The sequence below is a fragment of the Pinus tabuliformis genome, chromosome 1_2, assembly GCF_031772625.1.
Source record: "Pinus tabuliformis cultivar Carrire ecotype Pingquan chromosome 1_2, CPIR1, whole genome shotgun sequence".
In the NCBI taxonomy this organism is placed as follows: domain Eukaryota; kingdom Viridiplantae; phylum Streptophyta; class Pinopsida; order Pinales; family Pinaceae; genus Pinus; species Pinus tabuliformis.
Window position 1 is genome coordinate 971,329,306 of NC_142298.1, and position 26,155 is coordinate 971,355,460.

Sequence of the window (26,155 nt, forward strand, 5' to 3'; positions counted from 1 at the left end):
CAAATCGGGAAGGTGAGGGAGTTGTACCCTCACTTGTTGAACAATTGATAGTTTGGGGTCCAAAAGGCTTCTAGTGGGAAGGAATGATCAGGCGCTCAATATTTAGCTCAAAAATCAAAGTTCTCGTAATGGCTCAAAACTTGAACGACTGCATCCGTCTCAGTGAAATGATCCCAACGCAACTCATTTAACTGAAAACCGAGTTCGTATGAGGAAGATATTGAGTTCTATCTGTTTTTCCAAACATAAGAAATTTAATAAAAAAATTGCACAGTTAGCAGTCCGTACTGCTGATGTGGCAGGTGACTGTGCAAGGTCAATGTTGGTCAATGCTCAATCATGGTTTGCCAAGTGGCATGTTTTGGTTGGTTATCAGGTTGGTGACATGGCACATTTCTATTGGTTAAGGGAGGACCAATGAGGAGGGGACAAGTGGCAAGCCCAGAGGCCGCCACATGTCCCTCCCCAAAGGTCGGCTCGACACGCAGTCTACCAAAATTTTATGGCAGGCCAGGGGGGTCGAACCCGAGACCTGCTCCAAACCAACCAACATTCTTACCGCTTTACCACCGCATTACAACTTAACCATTATACTCTCTGCATATATTTGAATTTTAATGTGGTTAGAGTTGGCGGTTAGGAGGGCCATCCCTCCCATGTGAACACACCAACCCACGATGGTAACAACCAATGGTTAACGTTAATACGCTAGTAGACATTGCGATACACCATAACTGCAACAACAAAACCGCTAACATTCAACACGTTGCATCTGACACATCGTATATCCGGCGATGACGACTAAGGTTGTGGTCAGTACAGTGGTGGCCAACACACTAACAGAAATCGTGGCAATTAATTTGCCCATGTTTCTACCTCCTCCAAGACCGTTGGGGTAACAGTTAATAGAACCATGCTTATTACGCTAATCCACCATTAAACCTCCGTTAATCCGCACTTACCCATAATTAAACCACCAGTCAAGCAAAGTTTAACTTGGTGGCATGTTTAGCGGATAAGATAAATGTGGAGGTTTCTCCAGTTTTAGCAGGCCTAACTAGAGTTTCCTTAGTTTTAGAGGAGTTTTCCTAGGGAAAACTGTTTTGAGCACAACTGGAGCAAATTTCGACCAAATTGAGCTCAAGGAAAGGTGTTCCTAGCTGATTTCGACATTATGAGCACATTGAAACAAGTTTCGGGAGTAGTAGAGCTTTGTAAACAACATTTTCTTCCATATTGAGCTAATAAGAGTCCCAAGCTATGGAAGCTGGACCAAGCAGATGTAGCCCAGGAGGGGTGAACTCCTTCATCAAAACATTGTGTTAAGTGTTAAATTGATGGTTTGCCGATCTTTTTATTGTTGTTGTTCAACACTGGTCTTTTATGCTATTTTTGATCCAGGTGGATATTGGTGGCCACCTGCCAAGTCCACCTGGACCCCCACCATTGTCTTTCTCAGCATTTTCAGTTTCCTTAATTGTAGCACAACTTACTATTTTTAGCAGTTTTTCGGGTCCTGAACTTCCGGAGCCGTTTTGAGGCCCTAAACGACGTTTTTTTGGGACATCTGGGGGCAACATGGGTCCATGGACTGATGTTGCCCTTCCCAAAGTGGTAGTGCTCGGATAGATCTTTCTAACGAGCTATTGTACGCGTCAAACGGAGATCGTATGCCAAAGTTACGACCCCGGGAAGTTGATGTACCAATTTACCCAAACGGGGCCCACAGTTTGGCGTTTCATCTCCTAGGGTTAGGTTTTGGAATGTTAAGGGTTGTCCATTGTTTCTCAACAATAAATAGGCCTTCGAGCCTCATTGTAACACAGTTCAGAGGCATGTAGCCATTACATCTCTTCTCAGAGATAACCTACCATCGCCCTAGCTAGTTTATTGCCATTTCTGTTTGTAAGCATATTTCAGTATTTTCCATTAATGAAATGAAGTATTATTTCCGCTGCACCTTTGTGTATATGGTTATCTCTGTAATTTGTTGCGTTCCTGTTTAAATCCGGAAAAGTGGTATCAGAGCGGTCTGCTTTTTTCTCTGTTTTTCTTTGCATGTCCCCAACAAGGTCGGGATATAAGGAGTTAGGGCTTGAACTGGTTGAACCTTTGCAAGACCAGCCTCGCAAATCCCGACGGCCTCCCATGGCGGACGAGAAGAAAGACGAGGGGGCAGGAGATCCCATCAAAATCTTGCTCGAAGAAGCGCTCGAGCGACAACGGAACGCGATGATGGACAGCTTTGCGCAGATCCTTCAGCGGCTACCCAGAAGCGGCGCATCGGCTTCCAGTAGCTCCTCTAGAAACGCCACACCCTTTAAGGTACAAGTTAATTTTGAAATCCCCATATTCGAGGGTCAGATAGACGCTGATGCCGTAGATAAATGGTTAAATCTGCTAGAGGGTTATTTTTCTGTTCATGAATTTTCGAGTCGGGAAAAGATTGTTTTTGCTCTTCTCAAAGCAGCCCCCCACGTCAAGGACTGGTGGGAAACCTACTGCGAGCAGAAGGATGAAAGTACTGGCTCACTATTTTCAGCCGCACCCACCTGGGATTCGTTCCGGGATGCCATCAAGGAGCAGTACTACCCTGTCGGAAGCTATGAGGATGAATACATAAAGTGGACCACGCTGCGGCAGGGAAGGGACCAAGACGTGCCGGAGTTCACCAATCTTTTCCATACCCTTCGCACAAAGTTGGGTATCAAGGATTCGGAGCAACATTTGATACTCAAATACCGTGGCTGCCTGCACAAGTACATCCAGGAAGAAATACAGTTCTTAAACATCCCCTCGCTCGGCGCAGCATACCGGTATGCTGTCAAGGTCGAGCAGAAGTTTAAACAAAAGAAGCGAGACTTTGGATCTGCGAATCCAAAGCAGGGGAAAGGTGCCCCTAAACCACAGAACAAAGGACAAAGCCAAGGCGGGACAGCCCAAGACAACCAGTCGAAGCTGCAAGCAAAGAGCAACGTCGCGAAGCCGAGAAAGGACACTGGAAAATGGTGCGAGTTCCATAAGAGCTCCACTCACAACACAAGTGAGTGTCGGGCCAAGCAGTCACTGGTGGCTGAGCTAAAGGTTTCAGAATCAGATGCATGTTCCGACTCTGAGTCAAACCCGATAAGGGGTATGAAAAAGGGAAGCAGATCATTGATGCGGATCCCAGCGCCACTGTTGCTACCGCAAAGATCCAGAAAAATGAACCCGAAGATCCAGAGGAGGAGGAGCGTCTCTTCCACTGCCAGATGTGGGTAAAGGGCTCCCCGATACAGTTCATTGTTGATAGCGGGAGTCAAAAGAACCTCATTTCGGCAGAGGTCGTGAAGCGGTTGGGCTTACCGACCACAGCACATCCACAACCATACACCATTGGGTGGCTTCACCAAGGGCGAGATCTTCGCGTGAGCCAGCAGTGTCGCCTTCCTTACAACATCAAGCCCTTCACGGATGAGGTATTGTGTGACATTGCTCCCCTTGAAGTTTGTGATGTATTACTAGGACAACCATACTTGTGGAAGCGACATGCTGTGTATGAATCAAGGCCCCGTGCTGTTATTATTACATTGGGAAATAAGTTGTTCAGGATACCAGAGGTAGCACCACCTGCCGCCATCTCTTTGATTACTGCAAAACAATGCAGTAAGATCATTTCCAAAACCAGGAAATTTGTTTTCCTGATGATACGCCCTCAAGGGAAGAAGAAGACAGTGGCCGCGGCCTCCAAACGGGGTTCCTCTGCACGGCAGCTACAGATGGACAAGATTGTGGAGGAGTACGAAGACATCTTCACCTCCCCGGCAGGGGTTCCTCTGCACTGTCAAGTCAAGCACTCCATCGATCTGACCCCAGGTGCGCCGCTACCCAATGGACCAATTTATCGGCGCTCCGTTCTGGAGAACAATGAAATCAAGAGACAGATTCAGAGCTCCTGCAGAAAGGTCACATCCGTCCGAGTTCTTCGCCCTGTGGGAGCCCGATAGTGTTGGTACAGAAGAAGGATGGGACGTGGAGACTCTGTATTGACTATCGGGCGCTGAACAAGATCACTGTCCGTAATAGGTACCCGATCCCGCGGATTGATGACCTCCTAGACCAACTAAAGGGGGCGAAATATTTCAGCAAGATCGATCTGAAGTCAGGATATCACCAGGTACCAATTGAACCCTCAGATGTGTGGAAGACTGCTTTCAAATCCAAGGAGGGCCTCTTCGAATGGTTGGTCATGCCTTTCGGATTGACGAATGCTCCTGCAACCTTTATGAGGCTAATGGATGACATCTTGCGGCCATTCACCAACTCTTTGTAGTAGTATACTTGGATGACATTCTGATCTTCAGCCAGAGTTGGGAAGAGCACCTCCACCACATCCGACAGGTTCTCCAAACACTGCGGCAACACAAGCTATGTGCCAATTTGGAGAAATGCACTTTTGGCATGACCGAGGTTCAGTATCTGGGATACATCATTGATGAACAGGGGGTGCATGTCGATCCAGCCAAGGTCCAAGTCATTCGGGATTGGCCCTCTCCAACCACTCTAACAGAGCTCCGCAGCTTTCTAGGTCTTGCCAACTTCTACCGCAGGTTTGTGTTGGGATTTTCTCATATTTCTTGGCCCTTGAGTCAAGTCACCAAGGGCGGGGCGAAAGCAAAATTCTTTTGGTCTGAATCTCAACAGAGGCATTCAGGGAGTTGAAGGATCGCCTATGCACGGCACCAGTGCTCGCGTTACCAGATTTACAACAACCATTTGAGGTCGAGACAGATGCCTCTGACTATGCTATTGGGGCAGTCCTTACTCAACATGGACATCCAGTGGCATATCACAGTGAAACACTTTCAGACACAGTCCGGAAGTACCCCACTTATGATAAAGAGATGTATTCCATTGTACAGGCCTGCCGACAATGGAAGCATTACATTTTGGGGAAGGAAACGGTCATCCACACAGACCACCGACCTCTGCAGTTCATACAGACCCAAGGGAAATTGCAGAATGATCGCCATCAGAAGTGGTCTACATACCTGCAACAGTTTCACTTGAATATCAAGTATAAAAAGGGCAGCACCAATAATGTTGCAGATTGCCTCAGTCGACCACCGATCATGGCGCTAACCACCGTGCTCAACTCTTGCGGGCACGAGACTTCTGATTGGCCACTTCTCTACAAAAGCGACCCAGAATTCGGCCACACATACCAGACACTCTTGGAGGGTCGGCAGGTTGTAGATTTTCACCTCCAGGATGCCCTATTATGCCACCTCGGTCACCTCTGTGTTCCTTCAAGCGAGCGTGCCAAGATGATTTGGGAAGCACACTACAGTCGGGCTGCTGGGCATTTCGGGGTCGAGAAAACAGTGGCAGTACTGCAAAACTATTTCTATTGGCCGAATCTTCGACAGGATGTTGGGAAGTACATCCGATCATGTACTGCCTGTGCCATTGCCAAACCGACCATTAAGAAGCAAGGCCTCTATACCCCGTTGCCTACCCCTAGTCGACCTTGGGAATCCATCTCCATGGATTACATGTCAGGCCTTCCTTCCACTAAGCATGGAAATGACTGTGTTTTTGTGGTCGTCGACAGGTTCTCAAAGATGGCCATTATGATGACCTGCAAGAAGAATATCACAGCAGAAGCCACTGCTAAACTATTCTTTGAACGAGTGTGGGTGCACTTTGGGATCCCACAGTCTATCATCTCAGATCGGGACAGTCGGTTTCTCAGCACCTTTTGGTCCAGTCTCTGGTCAATGCTGGACACCAAACTCACGAAGTCCACAGCCTTCCATCCTCAAACTGATGGCCAGACGGAGGTTGTCAATAGGATGATTGTGCACATTCTGCGCATGTATAACTCAAAGCATCCACGCACATGGGACGAGAGCCTCCCCTACGTTCAGCATAGCTACAACCGAGCTCTTCACAGCTCCACTGGCCATAGCCCTTTTCAGGTGGGTTTGGGATTCCAGCCACTATGCCCCATTGATGTGGCCATGCCACTTGCAGCTACTCACATGAATTCAGCTCATGTCCAGTCCGAAACAGATAAGGCCACCAGCTTCATTGAGCGAATCCAACATATTCGCCAGCAGGTCCATGACATTCTTGAGAAATCAAATGCCAAGTACAAGCAGCGACATGATCAACATCGGGTGCCACACAAGTTTCAGGTGGGCGACAAAGTCTGGTTGCATTTGCAAAAGGAACGCGTTACTGGAGCCTATCGGAAATTGAGACCACTCCGATATGGTCCTTACACCATTACTAAGGCTATGGGAGACAATGCATTTGAGCTTAGCATTCCCCCATTCCTTGGCCTGCACCCAGTATTTAATGTGGACCGCCTTCGGCCATACTTTCCACCATTGCTAGACACATCCGACATTGCAGAACAGCTCAAACCCACAGAATTAAATCCAGATTGCATGGAACAAGCTGCAACTGATCGGATCATGGACACACAGATCAAGAACACTCGCCAACAGAATATCCAACTGTATCGAGTTGTCAAAGCGGGCCAACTCCTTCAGCAGGGCAAGTGGCTCACCAGGGAACAAGTTCAGCAGAAGTTTCCTCATCTCATGGAGGAGCTCAACGCAATGGGGACCATTGCTTCCTAAGGGGGGAGGAATGATCCAGGTGGATATTGGTGGCCACCTGCCAAGTCCACCTGGACCCCCACCATTGTCTTTCTCAGCATTTTCAGTTTCCTTAATTGTAGCACAACTTACTATTTTTAGCAGTTTTTCGGGTCCTGAACTTCCGAAGCCGTTTTGAGGCCATAAACGACGTTTTTTGGGACATTTGGGGGCAACATGGGTCCATGGACTGATGTTGCCCTTCCCAAAGTGGTAGTGCTCGGATAGATCTTTCTAACGAGCTATTGTACGCGTCAAACGGAGATCGTATGCCAAAGTTACGACCCCGGGAAGTTGATGTACCAATTTACCCAAACGGGGCCCACAGTTTGGCGTTTCATCTCCTAGGGTTAGGTTTTGGAATGTTAAGGGTTGTCCATTGTTTCTCAACAATAAATAGGCCTTCGAGCCTCATTGTAACACAGTTCAGAGGCATGTAGCCATCACATCTCTTCTCAGAGATAAGCTACCATCGCCCTAGCTAGTTTATTGCCATTTATGTTTGTAAGCATATTTCAGTATTTTCCATTAATGAAATGAAGTATTATTTCCGCTGCACCTTTGTGTATATGGTTATCTCTGTAATTTGTTGCGTTCCTGTTTAAATCCGGATCAATTTTTCTCATGAATTTCACATTAAACATGATCAAATTTACTTGTTTACATTCACAAACAACCTAAGGAAACCTATGTGTTGGCCCTCAGTTTTGGTCCATTTTTGCTTAAGGAAGCTTACTTAATCCTTATATTTTCCATCCATTTTCCATTACATCCATCTCATTTTGATGTATTTTATGCATATTCAGGTATTTAATTTTAATTTTGCAATTTCTAGAAGTTTTTATGAAAATTGAATTTCAAGCGCAATTTTAGACAGAATCAGAAATTCCCGTAATAGCTATGAGGATGACATATTTGCAGGACACTTGGGCTTGAGTTGGATACATGAATGGAAAGCTTGGGAACTAGGACTGAACTAATTCCAATTGGTTCGGTCAAAACAAGCTTTATTAGGCCTGGTCAAGGCTGGTCAAACATGACTAGTCACCTAGAAAATCCCTAGGAAATAGGGCAGTTTTAGGATTTCATGGGATTGTCCATATTTCTAGTGATAAATTGGAGGGATTCGACTTATATAGATGGATATGCATAGATATAGTTGTTAGAGAGACTTTAGATCAGTTTGTTTCATGATCTTCTATTTAAGCCAAGACTTTGAAGGCTTATGATATGTAATTTTTATATAACTTTATGCTGAGACATTTGAATATTGGAGGTTAATTAGAAGAACTTGTTTTACTTTCATTTTTTTGTTCATTTGTGTGGATGAGTGCTTGAAGTTTCAGCATTTGATAACAGCCTCAAGTGTGCAAGGCAAGGCTGGAGGGCCCCCACTCCAAGCTAAGTACGCTTCATTGTTAAACTAGCTTAATTTTCATGAACTAGTTGCTTTAGATTTGTTTACTTGTTTTGTTTCAGATTTGCTTATTTGAATTAATGTGTGATGATTGTTGAATGGATATTGGTTTAATTCTAATCTACATATGAAGGGACACACAGAAATTTAAATTAAATTCCCCTTCTATTTGATCTTGAACTAAAATTGAATTTCATTCTCCTTTTCTTATTTGAAGTGATTTATGCATTTATGGTTTGAAGCAATGGTGATTATGATAGAGTAGAATTGTGAAGAAGGACAATCTAGTCCTCCTTAGTTAGGAGCCTCTTCTTTTACATCTTCTGCATCATAAACCATTATTAATTAGTGATTTGGATTTATCTTCATGAAAGTAGTATTGTCGGGAAGGACAACATGGTTCTCCTAAGTTAGGAGCCTCATCCCTCACATATGACATAAATGAATTAGAAATTGCTAAAATAGGTTTATATTTGTAATATGTACTTCCTTAACCCTTCAAATTTTATCTTCTAATCTTGGCTACATCTGATATCCATTAACTGTGGACTTGCCTCCAAGTTTTACAAACCCGGACTGATAATGAATACTTGTGTTAATTTGTGTTAATAAATTAGCTCAACATTTTGTCGCCGTTGCCGGGGAGGCAATTATCAACATAGTCAAATAGAAGATAAACAAAAACACTAAAAATTTGAAAAAAAAAAATAGTTAAGATACATTTCTCTTAGTTATGTTTCTTTATGCCTAGAAATAGAGATCCTAAAAGTAGATTCCCAAAACAAAGCGCCCCCCCCCCCGCCCAAAAAAAAAAATAACTACAAAATCCATTTGCAAGACAAGATTTAAAAAATTGATGTTAAAGAAATCATTTAGAGAAGGAAGGTATGCCACCACAAAACTATTCTTAAGTCCCTGTCCTCAATTTAGAATACTCACTAGGGAAGAATCTGTATGTCAAAGGAGAGAGGAGGAACAAAACATCCATGAAGATGATCCACAGGAAGAGAATCTAGAACTTTCTTCTAACTATCTTTGTGAGGAGGTGGATGAGTCATGGATCATATGCAATGAAGATCAAACATTAGAGCCAGAAATTGAAGAATTTCTAGCATGTATATCACAAGATCCCTTGTGCATACAAGATTTTGAACAAGTACCACAATAAGAGTTTTGTGCTATGACAATTGATGAGAGCCAAGCAAACAAAGACCATCTTAAAACTTGGTTTCAACTAGTCATTAGGTCACAACACTACCCCATTTTTCAACATTCCTTCTCATCAAAACTTTATGATCAGATAATTTTTCATGTCTAAACATTCATTAAAGTATATTTTTCAAATTTTGATATGAGTTTACTTATGGTCTTGTTACGAAAATGGATGCATTGGAAATTCTCTTATACTTGAAAAAATGAATTATTTTTCTAAAATAGAATAGGATAGAATATAATAAATAAACAAGTAGAATGAATTCACAATAAGACTTCCATAATAATTTTGTTTGACACTGTCATGAATATTTCTTCAAATCATTGTTCAATATTCATTTGAAAGGACTACATGGCAAAATGCAGTAAGAACAATCCTATTTTGGGTAACCATATAGGATCATTCTTAAATCATGTTTTTTACATATCTCTTGAAATCTATTTTTTGAGTCCATTTTGAAATTTTCAATTTATATCACAATAAAAATGTGATCAAAATCAAAACTAGGTCTCAAGTGAAATGTTGAGGACAGAGTTAGTACAACCTATATTTGAGGTGTCTAATGGAAACATTTTTACCTGAAATTCATAGAGAAGATAGCCCTCAGAATATAGTTTCCAAATCAATTTGAATCACTTCAATCAGGGATCATATGAAAAAGTTATTATTGAAATACTAACTGCTTCTCGAAAAATTTGCATGGTGACAATTCTAGGTCTTGAATGTTCATTGGAATATTTAACATACCAAATCATATTCTTTTCACAACCTGTTTATATGGGAGATATATATTCAAGTATAGTTTAAGACACAATTTGAATCATCTCATCTGAAGGTAAAATGAAAAAGTTATGCCACATTTAGTGACTACATGTCTTCAAATCAGCATAGTAAAACTCTACCTCCTAGGTCTGTTCATCACCAATTTTGTGATATCAAGCCCAAGAAGTTTTAAAAACTATTTCTATTGAAAATATAAAATGAATCTACTTTAATTTCCAAGTGGAATCACATTGATCCTATCTTTATCGAAGAAGTTATACTTCAAATAGTGATTGTTGGTCTAGTTCAAAATTAACAAACAACTCTATCAAACATGACACTCCTTATAATTTTTACCATATCATTTTAAACCATTTTGAAAACCTGTTTATACTAGAGGTAGCCATATGAATTTAGAATACTCACTAGGGAAGAATCTGTATGTCAAAGGAGAGAGGAGGAACAAAACATCCATGAAGATGATCCACAGGAAGAGAATCTAGAACTTTCTTCTAACTATCTTTGTGAGGAGGTGGATGAGTCATGGATCATATGCAATGAAGATCAAACATTAGAGCCAGAAATTGAAGAATTTCTAGCATGTATATCACAAGATCCCTTGTGCATACAAGATTTTGAACAAGTACCACAATAAGAGTTTTGTGCTATGACAATTGATGAGAGCCAAGAAAACAAAGACCATCTTAAAACTTGGTTTCAACTAGTCATTAGGTCACAACACTACCCCATTTTTCAACGTTCCTTCTCATCAAATCTTTATGATCAGATAATTTTTCATGTCTAAACATTCATTAAAGTATATTTTTCAAATTTGGATATGAGTTTACTTATGGTCTTGTTACGAAAATGGATGCATAGGAAATTCTCTTATACTTGAAAAAATGAATTATTTTTCTAAAATAGAATAAGATAGAATATAATAAATAAACAAGTAGAATGAATTCACAATAAGACTTCCATAATAATTTTGTTTGAAACTGTCATGAATATTTCTTCAAATCATTGTTCAATATTCAATTGAAAGGACTACATGGCAAAATGCAGTAAGAACAATCCTATTTTGGGTAACCATATAGGATCATTCTTAAATCATGTTTTTTTACATATCTCTTGAAATCTATTTTTTGAGTCCATTTTGAAATTTTCAATTTATATCACAATAAAAATGTGATCAAAATCAAAACTAGGTCTCAAGTGAAATGTTGAGGACAGAGTTAGTACAACCTATATTTGAGGTGTCTAATGGAAACATTTTTACCTGAAATTCATAGAGAAGATAGCCCTCAGAATCTAATTTCCAAATCAATTTGAATCACTTCAATTAGGGATCATATGAAAAAGTTATTATTGAAATACTAACTGCTTCTCGAAAAATCTGCATGGTGACAATTCTAGGTCTTGAATGTTCATTGGAATATTTAACATACCAAATCATATTCTTTTCACAACCTGTTTATATGGGAGATATATATTCAAGTATAGTTTAAGACAAAATTTGAATCATCCCATCTGGAGGTGAAATGAAAACGTTATGCCACATTTAGTGACTACATGTCTTCAAATCAACATAGTAAAACTCTACCTCCTAGGTCTGTTCATCACCAATTTTGTGATATCAAGCCCAAGAATTTTTAAAAACTATTTCTACTGAAAATATAAAATGAATCTACTTTAATTTCCAAGTGGAATCACATTGATCCTATCTTTATCGAAGAAGTTATACTTAAAATAGTGATTGTTGGTCTAGTTCAAAATTAACAAACAACTCTATCAAACATGGCACTCCTTATAATTTTTACCATATCATTTTAAACCATTTTGAAAACCTGTTTATACTAGAGGTAGCCATATGAATTCAATTCAACTTGGCTTTGGAATCACTCTAATTGGATATAAAATGAATTATTTTGTAAACAAAATACCTCTAGGAGGTCTAGGCTGGCAACCATTCCTCAAGGGGTAAATAAACGCATTTTGTTTGTGTATCATCTTTGGAATTGTTTTCTAAGCAATGTTTGTAATGATTTACATATTTCTTGGAAGAAGAGAAACAATACACCTCTCTTCCTCCATCATCTAATATTGTATTGCAGGCAAGTGCTATGTTTTTGCAGGTCATAGGAAGAATGAAGGAGTGAACTCCATGGATGAAGTACATTTCAAAGTCAATTTTAAATTCATATTTAAGAATATGAATACAAATGTTCAAGTCAAAGCAAAGTGAAAATTCACCTAATGTTGAGTTCATCCAATGAAACTCAAAGTTTGTCTTTAGTTATTGACCAACAACACCAACAAACCCTACAACATGATCGAGATCGAGGCAAAAAGACATGAAGCTAATCATCAGAAGAAGAAGTCAAGTTTTTTTTACCATGAAAAGTCACATCCATTGCCAAAGAAGTCTTTCATAAGCCATATTGTTCATGATTTCATCCATCATCCATATTGTATGTTAAGCTCCGCGATCATGCACGTTGAAGTCCAGACTTATTATTTATCCATTTACTACTAAATCATGACTTCAAAAAAACCTATTTTCATAAGCTGTTCATACTTCCCTACTCCTTTACACCCCACCTACATCCATAAAAGAATAAAAAAATAATAAAAAAATAGAAAAAGATAAAAAATAATAAAGGAGTTTGGTTGTGAAAATCCAGGAAACTGGGACAACACAAACTCGAATTCATATCGGAAAACCAACTTTTTTGGCCATTATGAATTATCTATTTTGTTTTACCATTTCTTCAATTTGATTTTGCAGGAATCATCCTCCAAAATAAACAAGACTTGAGGACAAGTCTTCCCATCAGCAAGGGGGAAGGTCGCAAAAAAAACTTAATTGTGCAGCTGAATTGACGACGGAACTTGTATTGTTGGCAATTGGGACCTGAAATGTTAGAAAAAAACAAGTATATATTGCATAAAAAATGTACATGACAGAAGGGACCTGATTTATTATGAATCAATTGCAGAGGGACCTAAATGACATCGACAATCAATGGACCAAAATCAATGAAGGATGCTAAAACAGAAGGCATAAATAAATTCTATATTTCAATCTATCTAAGACATTTGATCAGAGGACATCATCCAATATTGTTGAGTACAAGTATTGTGAGTACAAAATTTTGCTCTTGCAAATTCGAATTTTTTAGAAATTTTTAGAGCTTGTTAAAATTAACTAAGTACCTAAATGAATATTTTATATTCATTACATTACCCTCATCCTATACGCATTATCCTATACTTAATCCTATGTACATCCTACATTTATATTCTACATTCCCTTCATATATTTCATATTCAATTCATAACTTTAATAAACCTAAGTATTTTTCCATAAAGCAAAAGGGATCAAAGTGAGGATTTAATAAGTCGAAACCTGCACAACCATATAAAACATTAGAATTATGGAGTTAATTTTAAACATGACCTAACGTGGTCATTTTAAAATTAAGAGATATATTGCAATACATATGGAACATGCACATTATGAAAAGTAATCAAGCAAACAAAATCGAAATGATTAAACCTATCATGGCACATAAGAAGTAATACTATTGGTAATGCAATATGATGGTAATACAATTCGATGGGTGTAAAGGTTATCATAATCCTCATATGATGGCAATACAATGCAAACTTAAGTGATAATGTTTGAAGGGACAGCCGTAGGAAATGGTGAAGGTGGAAGGTGAAATGTGACAAGACTATGATTCATGCAATTAATGTGGAAATCAAAACAATGCATAACAAATATAAACTAGTACTCATGAATATTTCTTCAAATCATTGTTCAATATTCATTTGAAAGGACTACATGGCAAAATGCAGTAAGAACATTCCTATTTTGGGTAACCATATAGGATCATTCTTAAATCATGTTTTTTTACATATCTCTTGAAATCTATTTTTTGAGTCCATTTTGAAATTTTCAATTTATATCACAATAAAAATGTGATCAAAATCAAAACTAGGTCTCAAGTGAAATGTTGAGGACAGAGTTAGTACAACCTATATTTGAGGTGTCTAATGGAAACATTTTTACCTAAAATTGATAGAGAAGATAGACCTCAGAATCTAGTTTCCAAATCAATTTGAATCACTTCAATCAGGGATCATATGAAAAAGTTATTATTGAAATACTAACTGCTTCTCGAAAAATCTGCATGGTGACAATTCTAGGTCTTGAATGTTCATTGTAATATTTAACATACCAAATCATATTCTTTTCACAACTTGTTTATATGGGAGATATATATTCAAGTATAGTTTAAGACACAATTTGAATCATCCCATCTGGAGGTGAAATGAAAAAGTTATGCCACATTTAGTGACTACATGTCTTCAAATCAACATAGTAAAACTCTACCTTCTAGGTCTGTTCATCACCAATTTTGTGATATCAAGCCCAAGAATTTTTAAAAACTATTTCTACTGAAAATATAAAATGAATCTACTTTAATTTCCAAGTGGAATCACATTGATCCTATCTTTATCGAAGAAGTTATACTTCAAATAGTGATTGTTGGTCTAGTTCAAAATTAACAAACAACTCTATCAAACATGGCACTCCTTATAATTTTTACCATATCATTTTAAACCATTTTGAAAACCTGTTTATACTAGAGGTAGCCATATGAATTCAATTCAACTTGGCTTTAGAATCACTCTAATTGGATATAAAACGAATTATTTTGTAAACAAAATACCGCTAGGAGGTCTAGGCTGGCCACCATTCCTCAAGGGGTAAATAAATGCATTTTGTTTGTGTATCATCTTTGGAATTGTTTTCTAAGCAATGTTTGTAATGATTTACATATTTCTTGGAAGAAGAGAAACAATACACCTCTCTTCCTCCATCATCTAATATTATATTGCAGGCAAGTGCTATGTTTTTGCACGTTATAGGAAGAATGAAGGAGTGAACTCCATGGATGAAGTACATTTCAAAGTCAATTTTAAATTCATATTTAAGAATATGAATACAAATGTTCAAGTCAAAGAAAAGTGAAAATTCACCTAATGGTGAGTTCATCCAATGAAACTCAAAGCTTGTCTTTAGTTATTGACCAATAACACCAACAAACCCTACAACATGATCGAGATCGAGGCAAAAAGACATGAAGCTAATCATCAGAAGAAGAAGTCAAGTTTTTCTTACCATGAAAGGTCACATCCATTGCCAAAGAAGTCTTTCATAAGCCATATTGTTCATGATTTCATCCATCATCCATATTGTATGTTAAGCTCCGCGATCATGCACGTTGAAGTCCAGACTTATTATTTATCCATTTACTACTAAATCATGACTTCAAAAAAACCTATTTTCATAAGTTGTTCATACTTCCCTACTCCTTCACACCCCACCTCCATCCATAAAAGAATAAGAAAAGAATAAAAAAATAGAAAAAGATAAAAAATAATAAAAGAGTTTGGTTGTGAAAATCCAGGAAATTGGGACAACACAAACTCGAATTCATATCGGAAAACCAACTTTTTTGGCCATTATGAATTATCTATTTTGTTTTACCATTTCTTCAATTTGATTTTGCAGGAATCATCCTCCAAAATAAACAAGACTTGAGGACAAGTCTTCCCATCAGCAAGGGGGAAGGTCGCAAAAAAAACTTAATTGTGCAGCTGAATTGACGACGAAACTTGTATTGTTGGCAATTGGGACCTGAAATGTTAGAAAAAAACAAGTATATATTGCATAAAAAATGTACATGACAGAAGGGACCTGAGTTATTATGAATCAATTGCAGAGGGACCTAAATGACAACGACAATCAATGGACCAAAATCAATGAAGGATGCTAAAACAGAAGGCAGAAATAAATTCTATATTTCAATCTATCTAAGACATTTGATCAGAGGACATCATCCAATATTGTTGAGTACAAGTATTGTGAGTACAAAATTTTGCTCTTGCAAATTCAAAATTTTTAGAAATTTTTAGAGCTTGTTAAAATTAACTAAGTACCTAAATGCATATTTTATATTCATTACATTACCCTCATCCTATACCCATTATCCTATACTTAATCCTATGTACACCCTACATTTATATTCTACATTCCCTTCATATATTTCATATTCACTTCATAACTTTAATAACCCTAAGTATTCTTCCATAAAGCAAAAGGGATCAAAGTGAGGATTTAATAAGTCGAAACCTGCACAACCATATAAAACATTAGTATTATGGAGTTAATTTTAAACATGGCCTAACGTGGTCATTTTAAAATTAAGAGATATATTGCAATACATATGGAACATGCACATTATGAAAAGTAATCAAGCAAACAAAATCGAAATGATTAAACCTATCATGGCACATAAGAAGTAATACTATTGGTAATGCAATATGATGGTAATACAATTCGATGGGTGTAAAGGTTATCATAATCCTCATATGATGGCAATACAATGCAAACTTAAGTGATAACGTTTGAAGGGACAGCCGTAGGAAATGGTGAAGGTGGAAGGTGAAATGTGACAAGACTATGATTCATGCAATTAATGTGGAAATCAAAACAATGCATAACAAATATAAACTAGTACTCAAAAAGAAAATACAGTGGTATATATGTTAGTCAAGGTCAAGCCACGACAGTACTATGGGTTGATATGCAGGACAACCATGATGGAATGAAGGACGACCACGATGGAAGCAATCAAACAACAGAGAAACAGTCAAATGAGAATTTAAACTACAACAATGAAGATTTCGATAGAATGCCGAGAGTTTGCAGAACTTCATACGTACTCTGCCATTGTTATACATGAAGCTTGGTAAAAAGCTCTCTCACTACACCATCATAGCCATTTTGAAGGCTCAGGGAGAACAATGAAGCGTTGAAAAATGCATTAGTGTATAAGCTTTGAGCTTGAGTGAGAAGAGGAAAGAAACAGAGAGTTATAGAAAAGCAAACCAAGAAGAGGACGACAAGAGATATAGCGTTGCAAATCAAAGTGATAAGCTGAGAAGACTGACGGAGGAGGCGGAGTTAGTTAAAAAAATCTCATGAGAAGCAAAGGTAAGATCGAAAGCTTGATTCTCTTTAATAAATGCAACAGAGGTTCATGAGGAAATCTCAGGATTTTTCTAAAGATCGCCAGGATATGAAAGCACACAACTTCTGTTTGTCATTTATTAGGAATCCGTTTGTGCCACCAGTCAACAAATAAAGGTTTTCTAAAACAACGCTTAACAAGTGGTAATCATAATGGAATGCAGGATAGCTGAGTCATTACGAAGAGAAAATGAAGACAAATCTCTGCTGATAGGTAAATTAATTCAGATTCTCCGCAAAATCTTGAAACAGAGTGTTTTATTGAAGTTTTGATTGCATGTTTTCGTTCAGATTGAGTGATGAAACAAGAAGTTTAAGTGTAGTTTTGAAAACACATGGTTCGCCAAGCTTAAAACAAGATGTTTTCAATTACATAAACATGTGTTTTTCAATGTGAATTGGGTAGTGTGACAGAGGGATGAGTTGCAGTCCGATTGCATAAAAGAACTCGATTTCTAAGAAGGCAGAGAAGGTGAATTTGAAAACAATTATTCAGATTTGTGAAAATTGTTCATTTCAATAATTTGATTTCAATTTAAGAGAGAGTTAATCATTCCCAGAATTGATTTTTGAGTTCTGAAAAGACAAAGTATAAATCAATTTTGATTTCTGAAAGAGCAGAGAGTTTTTTTTCCAGGATTCGATTTCAGATTCTGAGCATTTAATTGCTGGAGATAGAGATAGAGGGTTTAATTGATTTTGTTGCAGCTCACATATCGTTAAAAAAAAAAAAAAAAAAAAAAAAAAAAACGATTTCCTCATTCATATTTAAAAAATGCAGTTCACAAATTTTATATACGTAGTGAAGCCATTTCATGAGTTATTTGATGAATGTTGACATATCTATAGTGAGCCATTCTTTGGAAAATTTTGCACGCAGTGAGCTTAGACCGTTGCAGAATGATTGTATGGTGATTTTGTCTTAAAGAGAGGCAAAATTATGTGAGAATTCGAAGAAAAAAAAGATAATGTTACATAAGACTTTTGATTTTTCTACACAGCCAATTCAAAAACAGAGAATTCTACATTAGAGACAAAGGAGTTTTTTAAAACTTTGATGAAACAGAGGATTGGTTTCATCTCTTTGTCAAGGGCATTAGAAAAGAGGTAAGCAGAATACTGGAGGAGTATTTGAAGAGAGAATTTGATTTCAAATTTAATGATCATGAAATTTTATTCAGTCCCAAAAATGCATTCCCATTTTTGAAAGCCACTATTTTTAGTTGCTTTTTTCTGAGAAAAATAAAATGAAATTTGAAAAACAAAAACATGGGTTTTCTTTAGAACGGTCCTAATTAGGCTCCCCATACACAGTTTTCTCAAATTCATTTCTATTTGGGATATTTTTATGGTTCTTTCGACCCCTATTTTGTAGATTACGTGGGTAAAACAATGGCTAAATTGAAAGTGAATGCCTAGTCATAAACAGGATTGGCACAAGTTATTTTATAGAGGAATTATACAAGAGGAAAACCCCTTGCATAAGTGAAAGAAGCTTTAATGTGATCGATTGGTGTTTTCTCTATGACTGTGCGACATTGCAAGATTGGCTTCAATAGTGAGATGTGAGGGCAAATGGATATTGGCTCCTTTAAGTAAAGTTGTTGATATTGCTAATTTGAGAGGGATATGAACCCTGTGTCAGAATGTATTACAAAATTCAAGTTTTATTGGTCATCTTCTCTGAAGTTGCTCATCCAGAATGATTTATTGGTGTTTTATCATCAAAGGAGGAATAGTGTAAAGTTTTTGTATTTGTATGGTGATGGTGAAACCTCATCACACATCAGAGACATTCTTGTTCCCATCACTCCAGAATATAGCCCAAACCACAAGTTTGTCACTGATAGGTGAAGAATACTACAAAGAACAACATTTCAAAGAGAAGGGATGCATTTTTATTTTTATTTAAGAAAAACAGAGAAAAGGAAAGGAGAAAAAGTACATGAAGGCATAGATATCCTTTTACATGTAGCTCAAGAGAAAGCTTCATCTTCAAGGGTCAGAGCCACAGGTACATCAGTAGGCCAGTCAGCATATAGAAGTAAAATGTCAAAAGGAAGAAACAAGCATGAGGACATGCTTGAAGACCAGCAAGGGGGACACGTTGGTCCTCAGTTTTGGTCCATTTTGCTTAAGGAAAATTACTTAATCTTTATATTTTCCATCCATTTTCCATTACATCCATCTCATTTTGATGTATTTTATGCATATTCAGGTATTTAATTTTAATTTTGAAATTTCTAGAAGTTTTTATGAAAATTGAATTTCAAGAGCAATTTTGGATAGAATCAGAAATTCCCATAATAACTATGTGGATGACATATTTGCAAGACACTTGGGCTCGAGCTGGATACATGAATGGAAAGCTTGGGAACTAGGACTGAACTAATTCCAATTGGTTCGATCAAAACAAACTTTATTAGGCCTGGTCAAGGCTGGTCAAACATGACTAGTCACCCAGAAAAAACTCTAGGAAATAGTGCAGTTTTAGGATTTCATGGGATTGTCCATATTTCTAGTGATAGATTGGATGGATTCGACTTAGACAGATAGATATGAATAGATATAGTTGTTAGAGAGACTTTAGATCAGTTTGTTTCATGATCTTCTATTTAAGCCAAGACTTTGAAGGCTTATGATATGTAATTTTTATATAATTTTACACTGAGACTTAATTAGAAGAACTTGTTCTACTTTCATTTTGTTTTTCATTAGTGTGGATGAGTTCTTGAAGTTTCAGCGTTTGATAGCAGCCTCAAGTGTGCAAGGCAAGGGTGGAGGGCCCCCACTCCAATCTAAGTACACTTCATTGTTAAACTAGCTTAATTTTCATGAACTAGTTGCTTTAGATTTGTTTACTTGTTTTGTTTCAGATTTGCTTATTTGAATTAATGTGTGATGATTGTTGAATGGATATTGGTTTAATTCTAATCTACATATCAAGGGACACACAGGAATTTGAGTTAAATTCCCCTTCTATTTGATCTTGAGCTAAAATTGAATTTCATTCTCCTTTTCTTATTTGAAGTTATTTATGCATTTCTGGTTTGAAGCAATGGTGATTATGATAGAGTAGAATTGTGAAAAAAGACAATCTGGTCCTCCTTAGTTAGGAGCCTTTTCTTTTACATCTTCTGCATCATAAACCATTGTTAATTAGTGATTTGGATTTATCTTCATGAAAGTAGTATTGTAGGGAAGGACAACCTGGTTCTCCTAAGTTAGGAGCCTCATCCCTCACATATTACATAAATGAATTAGAAATTGCTAAAATAGGTTTATATTTGTAATATGTACTTCCTTAACTCTTCAAATTTTATCTTCTAAGTTTGGCTACATCTGATATCCATATATTGTGGACTTGCCTCCAAGTTTTACAAACCCGGATTGATAATGAATACTTGTGTTAATTTGTGTTAATAAATTAATTCAACACTATGCACATGAAGCAATGGACAAGCAATTGTTTATAAATCTGAAATTGAAATTAGCATAATAAAACTAACATTCAGTAACAGATCATTCACCATTCCATGATTCATTAAGGTTAAATCAATCCATTAGTTATGAAACCCAAATGATTTGCCATTCCACTAATTAAAGGGGGATGAAACCATGATTTAGTTGTGGATTTGTGAGAATGCTCAGCCGTGTTTTGTGGAGGGCCTCTTCAACAACTATTTTTACTTACATACAACAAGACAACTTGGGGTTTTTTAGTTAAGTAGAACAACGAGAAGACCCTACATTGTTTCCCTAAAAATAAATTGGGGTTTCTCATTTTACTTCACTCATTTGGTTTACACAAGATGAACCAACATAGGGGAGGAAGCAAAGAAAAAAGTTTTCGGTAAAAAGACAAGTGGATAAAAAATATTTTGGTAGAAAGACAAGTGGGTGTTTACATAAAGAGAGATTTTATTTATTACAGTACATTTTGTAGGCAATTTAATTTGATCCAACCCACTTTAGCAATCCAAATCACCTATACAATAAATAAGAAGAATTATGATTGTTTCTATTTTTCATGAAGATAAGATTTATGAGTTGTAACAAAACTGCCAATAATCAAATTTTTGACATAGTGAGGAGAAAGTGGTCAAAAATACCATGAACAGTGGGCATAAATAAGTAATGTTAATAAGCATATTGAACCATAATAACCTCTACATAGAAGGTTCCCAAATTATTAATTAGTTTTTTTTCCCAACAAAAAGGATAGTGATTTTATTTCATATAAATAAAATTACATAAGTATATGCTCTTGGTATGCTTCTAATTGCAAGCCCCTAAAAAGATGATATAAGGGACAACCCCTAATAATCTATTGAATAAAAAGGAAGAGCGAAGAAATTATCTCAAGGAGGATGAACATCTAATAATTAACTAGTGAGATACTAGAACGAGTGGATCTACCTACAACATATCTCAAAAAGAAACCATTTGAATGAGGGGAATCCAATTCACTAAACTTTTAGATATGATTTTATGGTAGTATAAAGTGTTCATTAAACTATAAAAAAAATCATATTACCTGTTGATATAAAATGAGTTAATTAATAAATCTATTGCTTTAGTCTGGGACCATGATTGGTGAAAATATTTTGAAGAGGAGTCTAGAGTCTTCTTAGAGATCTTTTATGTGCCCCTATCTAGCACCACTCTAGCTTTGGAGATTTGATCAGCTTCTTGGTTCCATTCTCTTTACACATGTGTGAATGAGAGGTAAGAGAAGGTAATTGTGTTTCTTTTAATATCCATAAACAATGGCAACAACGAATACTTTTGAAGAGAAAAATCCACATTCATCCACCTTATAATAGGAATTAAGTCTCCATAAATATGTGGTTGAGATGGTCCTTTCTTAAAGGCCAACTAAAGAGATTGTTTTAAGGCCATTAATTTGTTGAAATTATTTATTACAAGTCTTAAATCGATAGAGAAGGAAATAGAAAGAAATTCATAAATATGAGTAATTCCTTGCAACTCCAATATATGGAGTGTCATAGGAAATGTCATCAAAGAATACCTAGGGTTTATCCATTTGAATAAGCATTTCCTCTCAAGATCTGTGAGGCCCTAAGGGAGTTGGTTGTGGGTAGGTAGAGTGAATCACTAGACTTTGAAGGGCACATTGTGTATGGGAGATTGCTTTATCCTTGAATATTGCCTCATTCTCATTGAGTCAAATACCCCAAATTACAGGGAGAGGGAGGGCTTTGAATTTTTTTATTGTGTTGACTATCCATCCAAGACTTCGGGGTCTCGTAAATGGATTCCCTTGAACACTTGAGATTATGCCCATTAGATCTATAAATCTCACCCATACATTAATACACTACTACATTTGGGCGGAAATTTCGATAGCAGAATTTGATGGAACGGATAAAATCAGAAAAAATGTCGGAAGTTAAATGTATTTTTTTGTTTTTGATTTTTTTTCTAAAATCCCGACACTCGTCAAATATTTGACGGGATTTCTTTAAGATTCAAATATTAGACAGATTGTCTTATCTCATTGATTATCCGACAGTTTCCTATAATCCCTCTTGTCGTCGAATATCTAATGTGTGTTCTTTTACCATCGAATATCCGATGTTCTATCCAATATGAAAATGTGTTGTCCAATTTCCGACAAAATGGAAAATAAACTTTGCATAATGTTTAATTCCACCATTAATGATTTTTTTCACTAACAACGTTTAATATGGGACCAATTTATGTTGATCAGTTTAATTAATTAAATTAAATTAAATATAACATTAATATTATAATTAAATATAATATAATTAATATTAATAACTATATATATATATATATATATCTATCTATCTATCTATCTATCTATCTATATATATATATATATATATATATCTATATATATATATATATATATATATATATATATATCTATATATCTATATATATATCTATATATATATATATATATATATATATATATATATCTATATATATATAGGCCCTAACATCATATAACTTTGACATAGTTGTTATATATATTAGTTGTGATTGTTTTGAAAGGTTGTAGGCTTATTTTGAGGTTAATTTTTGAACAAAATCATCACTGAAAGTTTGGTGACAAAAAATGTCACATAACATTCCTCAAGGAGACCAAGGATATGTGCAGGGATCAACATCAAGGGCTTCTAGTGAGGATGGAAAATATTATTTCCTTTGTAGAAATTGCAAGGGTTTGAGGCTAAGGAAAATTCTAATAAATCAGCGAAAACACATTGTAGAGACTATGGACACGCTGAATGCGGACATGAATATCATCCACTTGTGATTTATTTATTATATATCTTTTTATTATAAATTATTTTTGTAAATATTTATATGTATATTGTATTTTAGATTGTATGTCTTTGTATTGTAAATTGTATTATCTTTCTATTGTAAATGTATTTTATAATATTCTTTTGGGAGGTGTTTGAACTATGTTGTCATCTTGATGTGGACTAGAAATATTATTTGATTAGGGGTTGAGGGATTAGGGGTTAGGGGTTTAAGGGCTTAGGGGAATGGGGTTAAGGTGTTAGGGGGTTAATGTATGTTTAGGGGGTTAATTTATACCTAGAGGATTTAGAGGTTAATCATGGGTTTTTATAGAGCATTATTAATAAGTTTTTAAAGTATATTATGCAAAATATAACATTAAGAAATAATATGATATTATAATGATGAATACAAAATAAGATCAATATGTTTTTTATTATGGTCGTGACTATATATCGCAAGAAGTGTCTCACTTCAACCCACATATCAAGAAAAGTAACATCTTTCTTAGATTTTTTCAACATATTGTTAAATATCTTGATAAAGTGCACACACATCATCATTGATTTGTTGTCTTTGTTTCTTGGTCTCGCCTAATTAGATGTCTTTCTCTTTGTCTTTATTGTCTTCATTTTCCTTATCTGTTATATTTGTAAATTGTTGTTATATCTAAGTTTCAATATTTTCTATATATATTAATATTCCTTTATTGATTGCAATTGTATAATATCACCCCCTAGGGCATTGCTCAACAAGGAAGAGGTGGCTGTAGTACAACCGCATGTTCAAGAACATGGAGTGATTAATATTGAGGATCAAGCTAATGATCCTATGGAAGAAGATAATGATGTTGATAATCGCTGAAGAAGATGGGACAAATATATTGATCCAAGACACATTTAATAATGTTGGAATGGATGATGATGAAAACCAATATGATCACTGTTCTTTTGATTTACATGTACTTGAGATGACAACTAAACCTCTTTATGAAGGCTCAAAAACATCTCTTCTCTCTATTGTATTGTTATTGGTCAAATTAAAGGTGGTGAATGGTTTGTCAAACACGTGCAACACAACTCCCAAGGTATGTAATATATTTTATGACTTTTAGTACTATATGTTGAAAATGGCAACAAGAAATGCTAAAAATAGAAGTGCTAAAAATGGCAGTTTGAGTACCAATGCTGGATTGAGCAACAGGGAATGAAAAATGGAAGTGCTAAAAATAGCATTATGTTTTTAGCAATTCAGTATGGATTCCTATTTTAGTCAGTCCCCGGACTAAAATAGGAAGTAAAATTCGAATTTGAACTTAACAACTGTTTGAAAATAAATTAATTAATTCTCCATGAGTTAATTAGTTGTGAAAAATCAAACATGAAGTCTATGTGAGGACATGCAACAATTTATCTATTAATTGAGGAATTTATCCATCAGTTAAAGAGATAAGGATGAGTTCTAATTTGAGTAGTAATTAGTTGGCTCAGTTAACTGAGTCAAGTCCAGTTATAATTGATTTAAACAGTTTGTTTAAATTAAGTAAGTTCAATTAGTTAATGCATGCTTGCATATAACTGTTGCACTTCAGATAACTGAAGATTCTCTCATGAATAACTCATGCATGTTAGTTCAGACAGAGACCCCGTTGAGATCATAGTAGGGACAATGTACTATCAATTGGATGAATATTTTTCCTATAAAGGAAGTTCATCCATGATGAGGATTTATCTCCTTCAGGACTGCATAGTTAGATCAGAGGTTAGTGAGTGTGTAAAGAGGCCAATTCACACAAGTGGCTGCACTAGACCCCAATCAAAATTGCGCAAAGAAATAGGAGGCTTGGAGGGCAGACCAGAGGTTAGATAGAGGCCTTTGACTGTCTATGAGCAACAAAGGTATTGCAGAGAGAGCAGCATAGCTTTTGAGCTGATTCTTTTTGTAATACTAGTTATATTTCCACTTGTATGATAATACAGAGATGGGGTTTTAGGCTGGTGCTTTCCCCGGGTTATATCTTTTGTGTTATGTGTGATTGATTCCTTCATATCAGTTATATGTGTTCTTATTGATATTGCTCATGTTGATTAAGATTTCGCTAAATTGGTTGTAGAAGTAGATCAAGTATTTTGCTTTAGTATATTGCATTATCAGGTGATCTACAGGTGGGAATTTCTACATGGTATCAGAGGGAGGTTTTGTAGAAAAAATTCTACATGGTATCAGAGCACAAGTGATCAAGGAAGAACATTATACAAGAAGGGAGAAGTTGAAGTTTGTGATTCTTGAATATAGAAATCGAGTTCTTATCACATATCTATTTCACCTATGGCATTCTATGGTTTAAGACTTGAATATGCCCTTGATGGCAATTTGAATTATATAGCCTGGAAGGATCGCATGGAATCAGTACTAGAGGATAATAGTCTAAAGGAATTCATTGATCAAGAAGTCCTCAAGCAGATTGGTGCTGTTGAATTGAATGAATGGAAGAAATGTGTGGCTAGAGCAAGGAGAATCCTTCTGGAGGGAGTTTGAGATCAAATAGTCTCGAGTCTCCATGGGAAGGAGACACCGTTTTCAATGTGGAAAAAATTGAAAGATCTATATGAGAATAACAGTGATTAGAGGAAGCTAGCACTGAAAGACAAGCTTCGAAAGATCAAGTGTGAAAAGGGCAACACGATCTCTACGTATCTGAACAAGCTCAC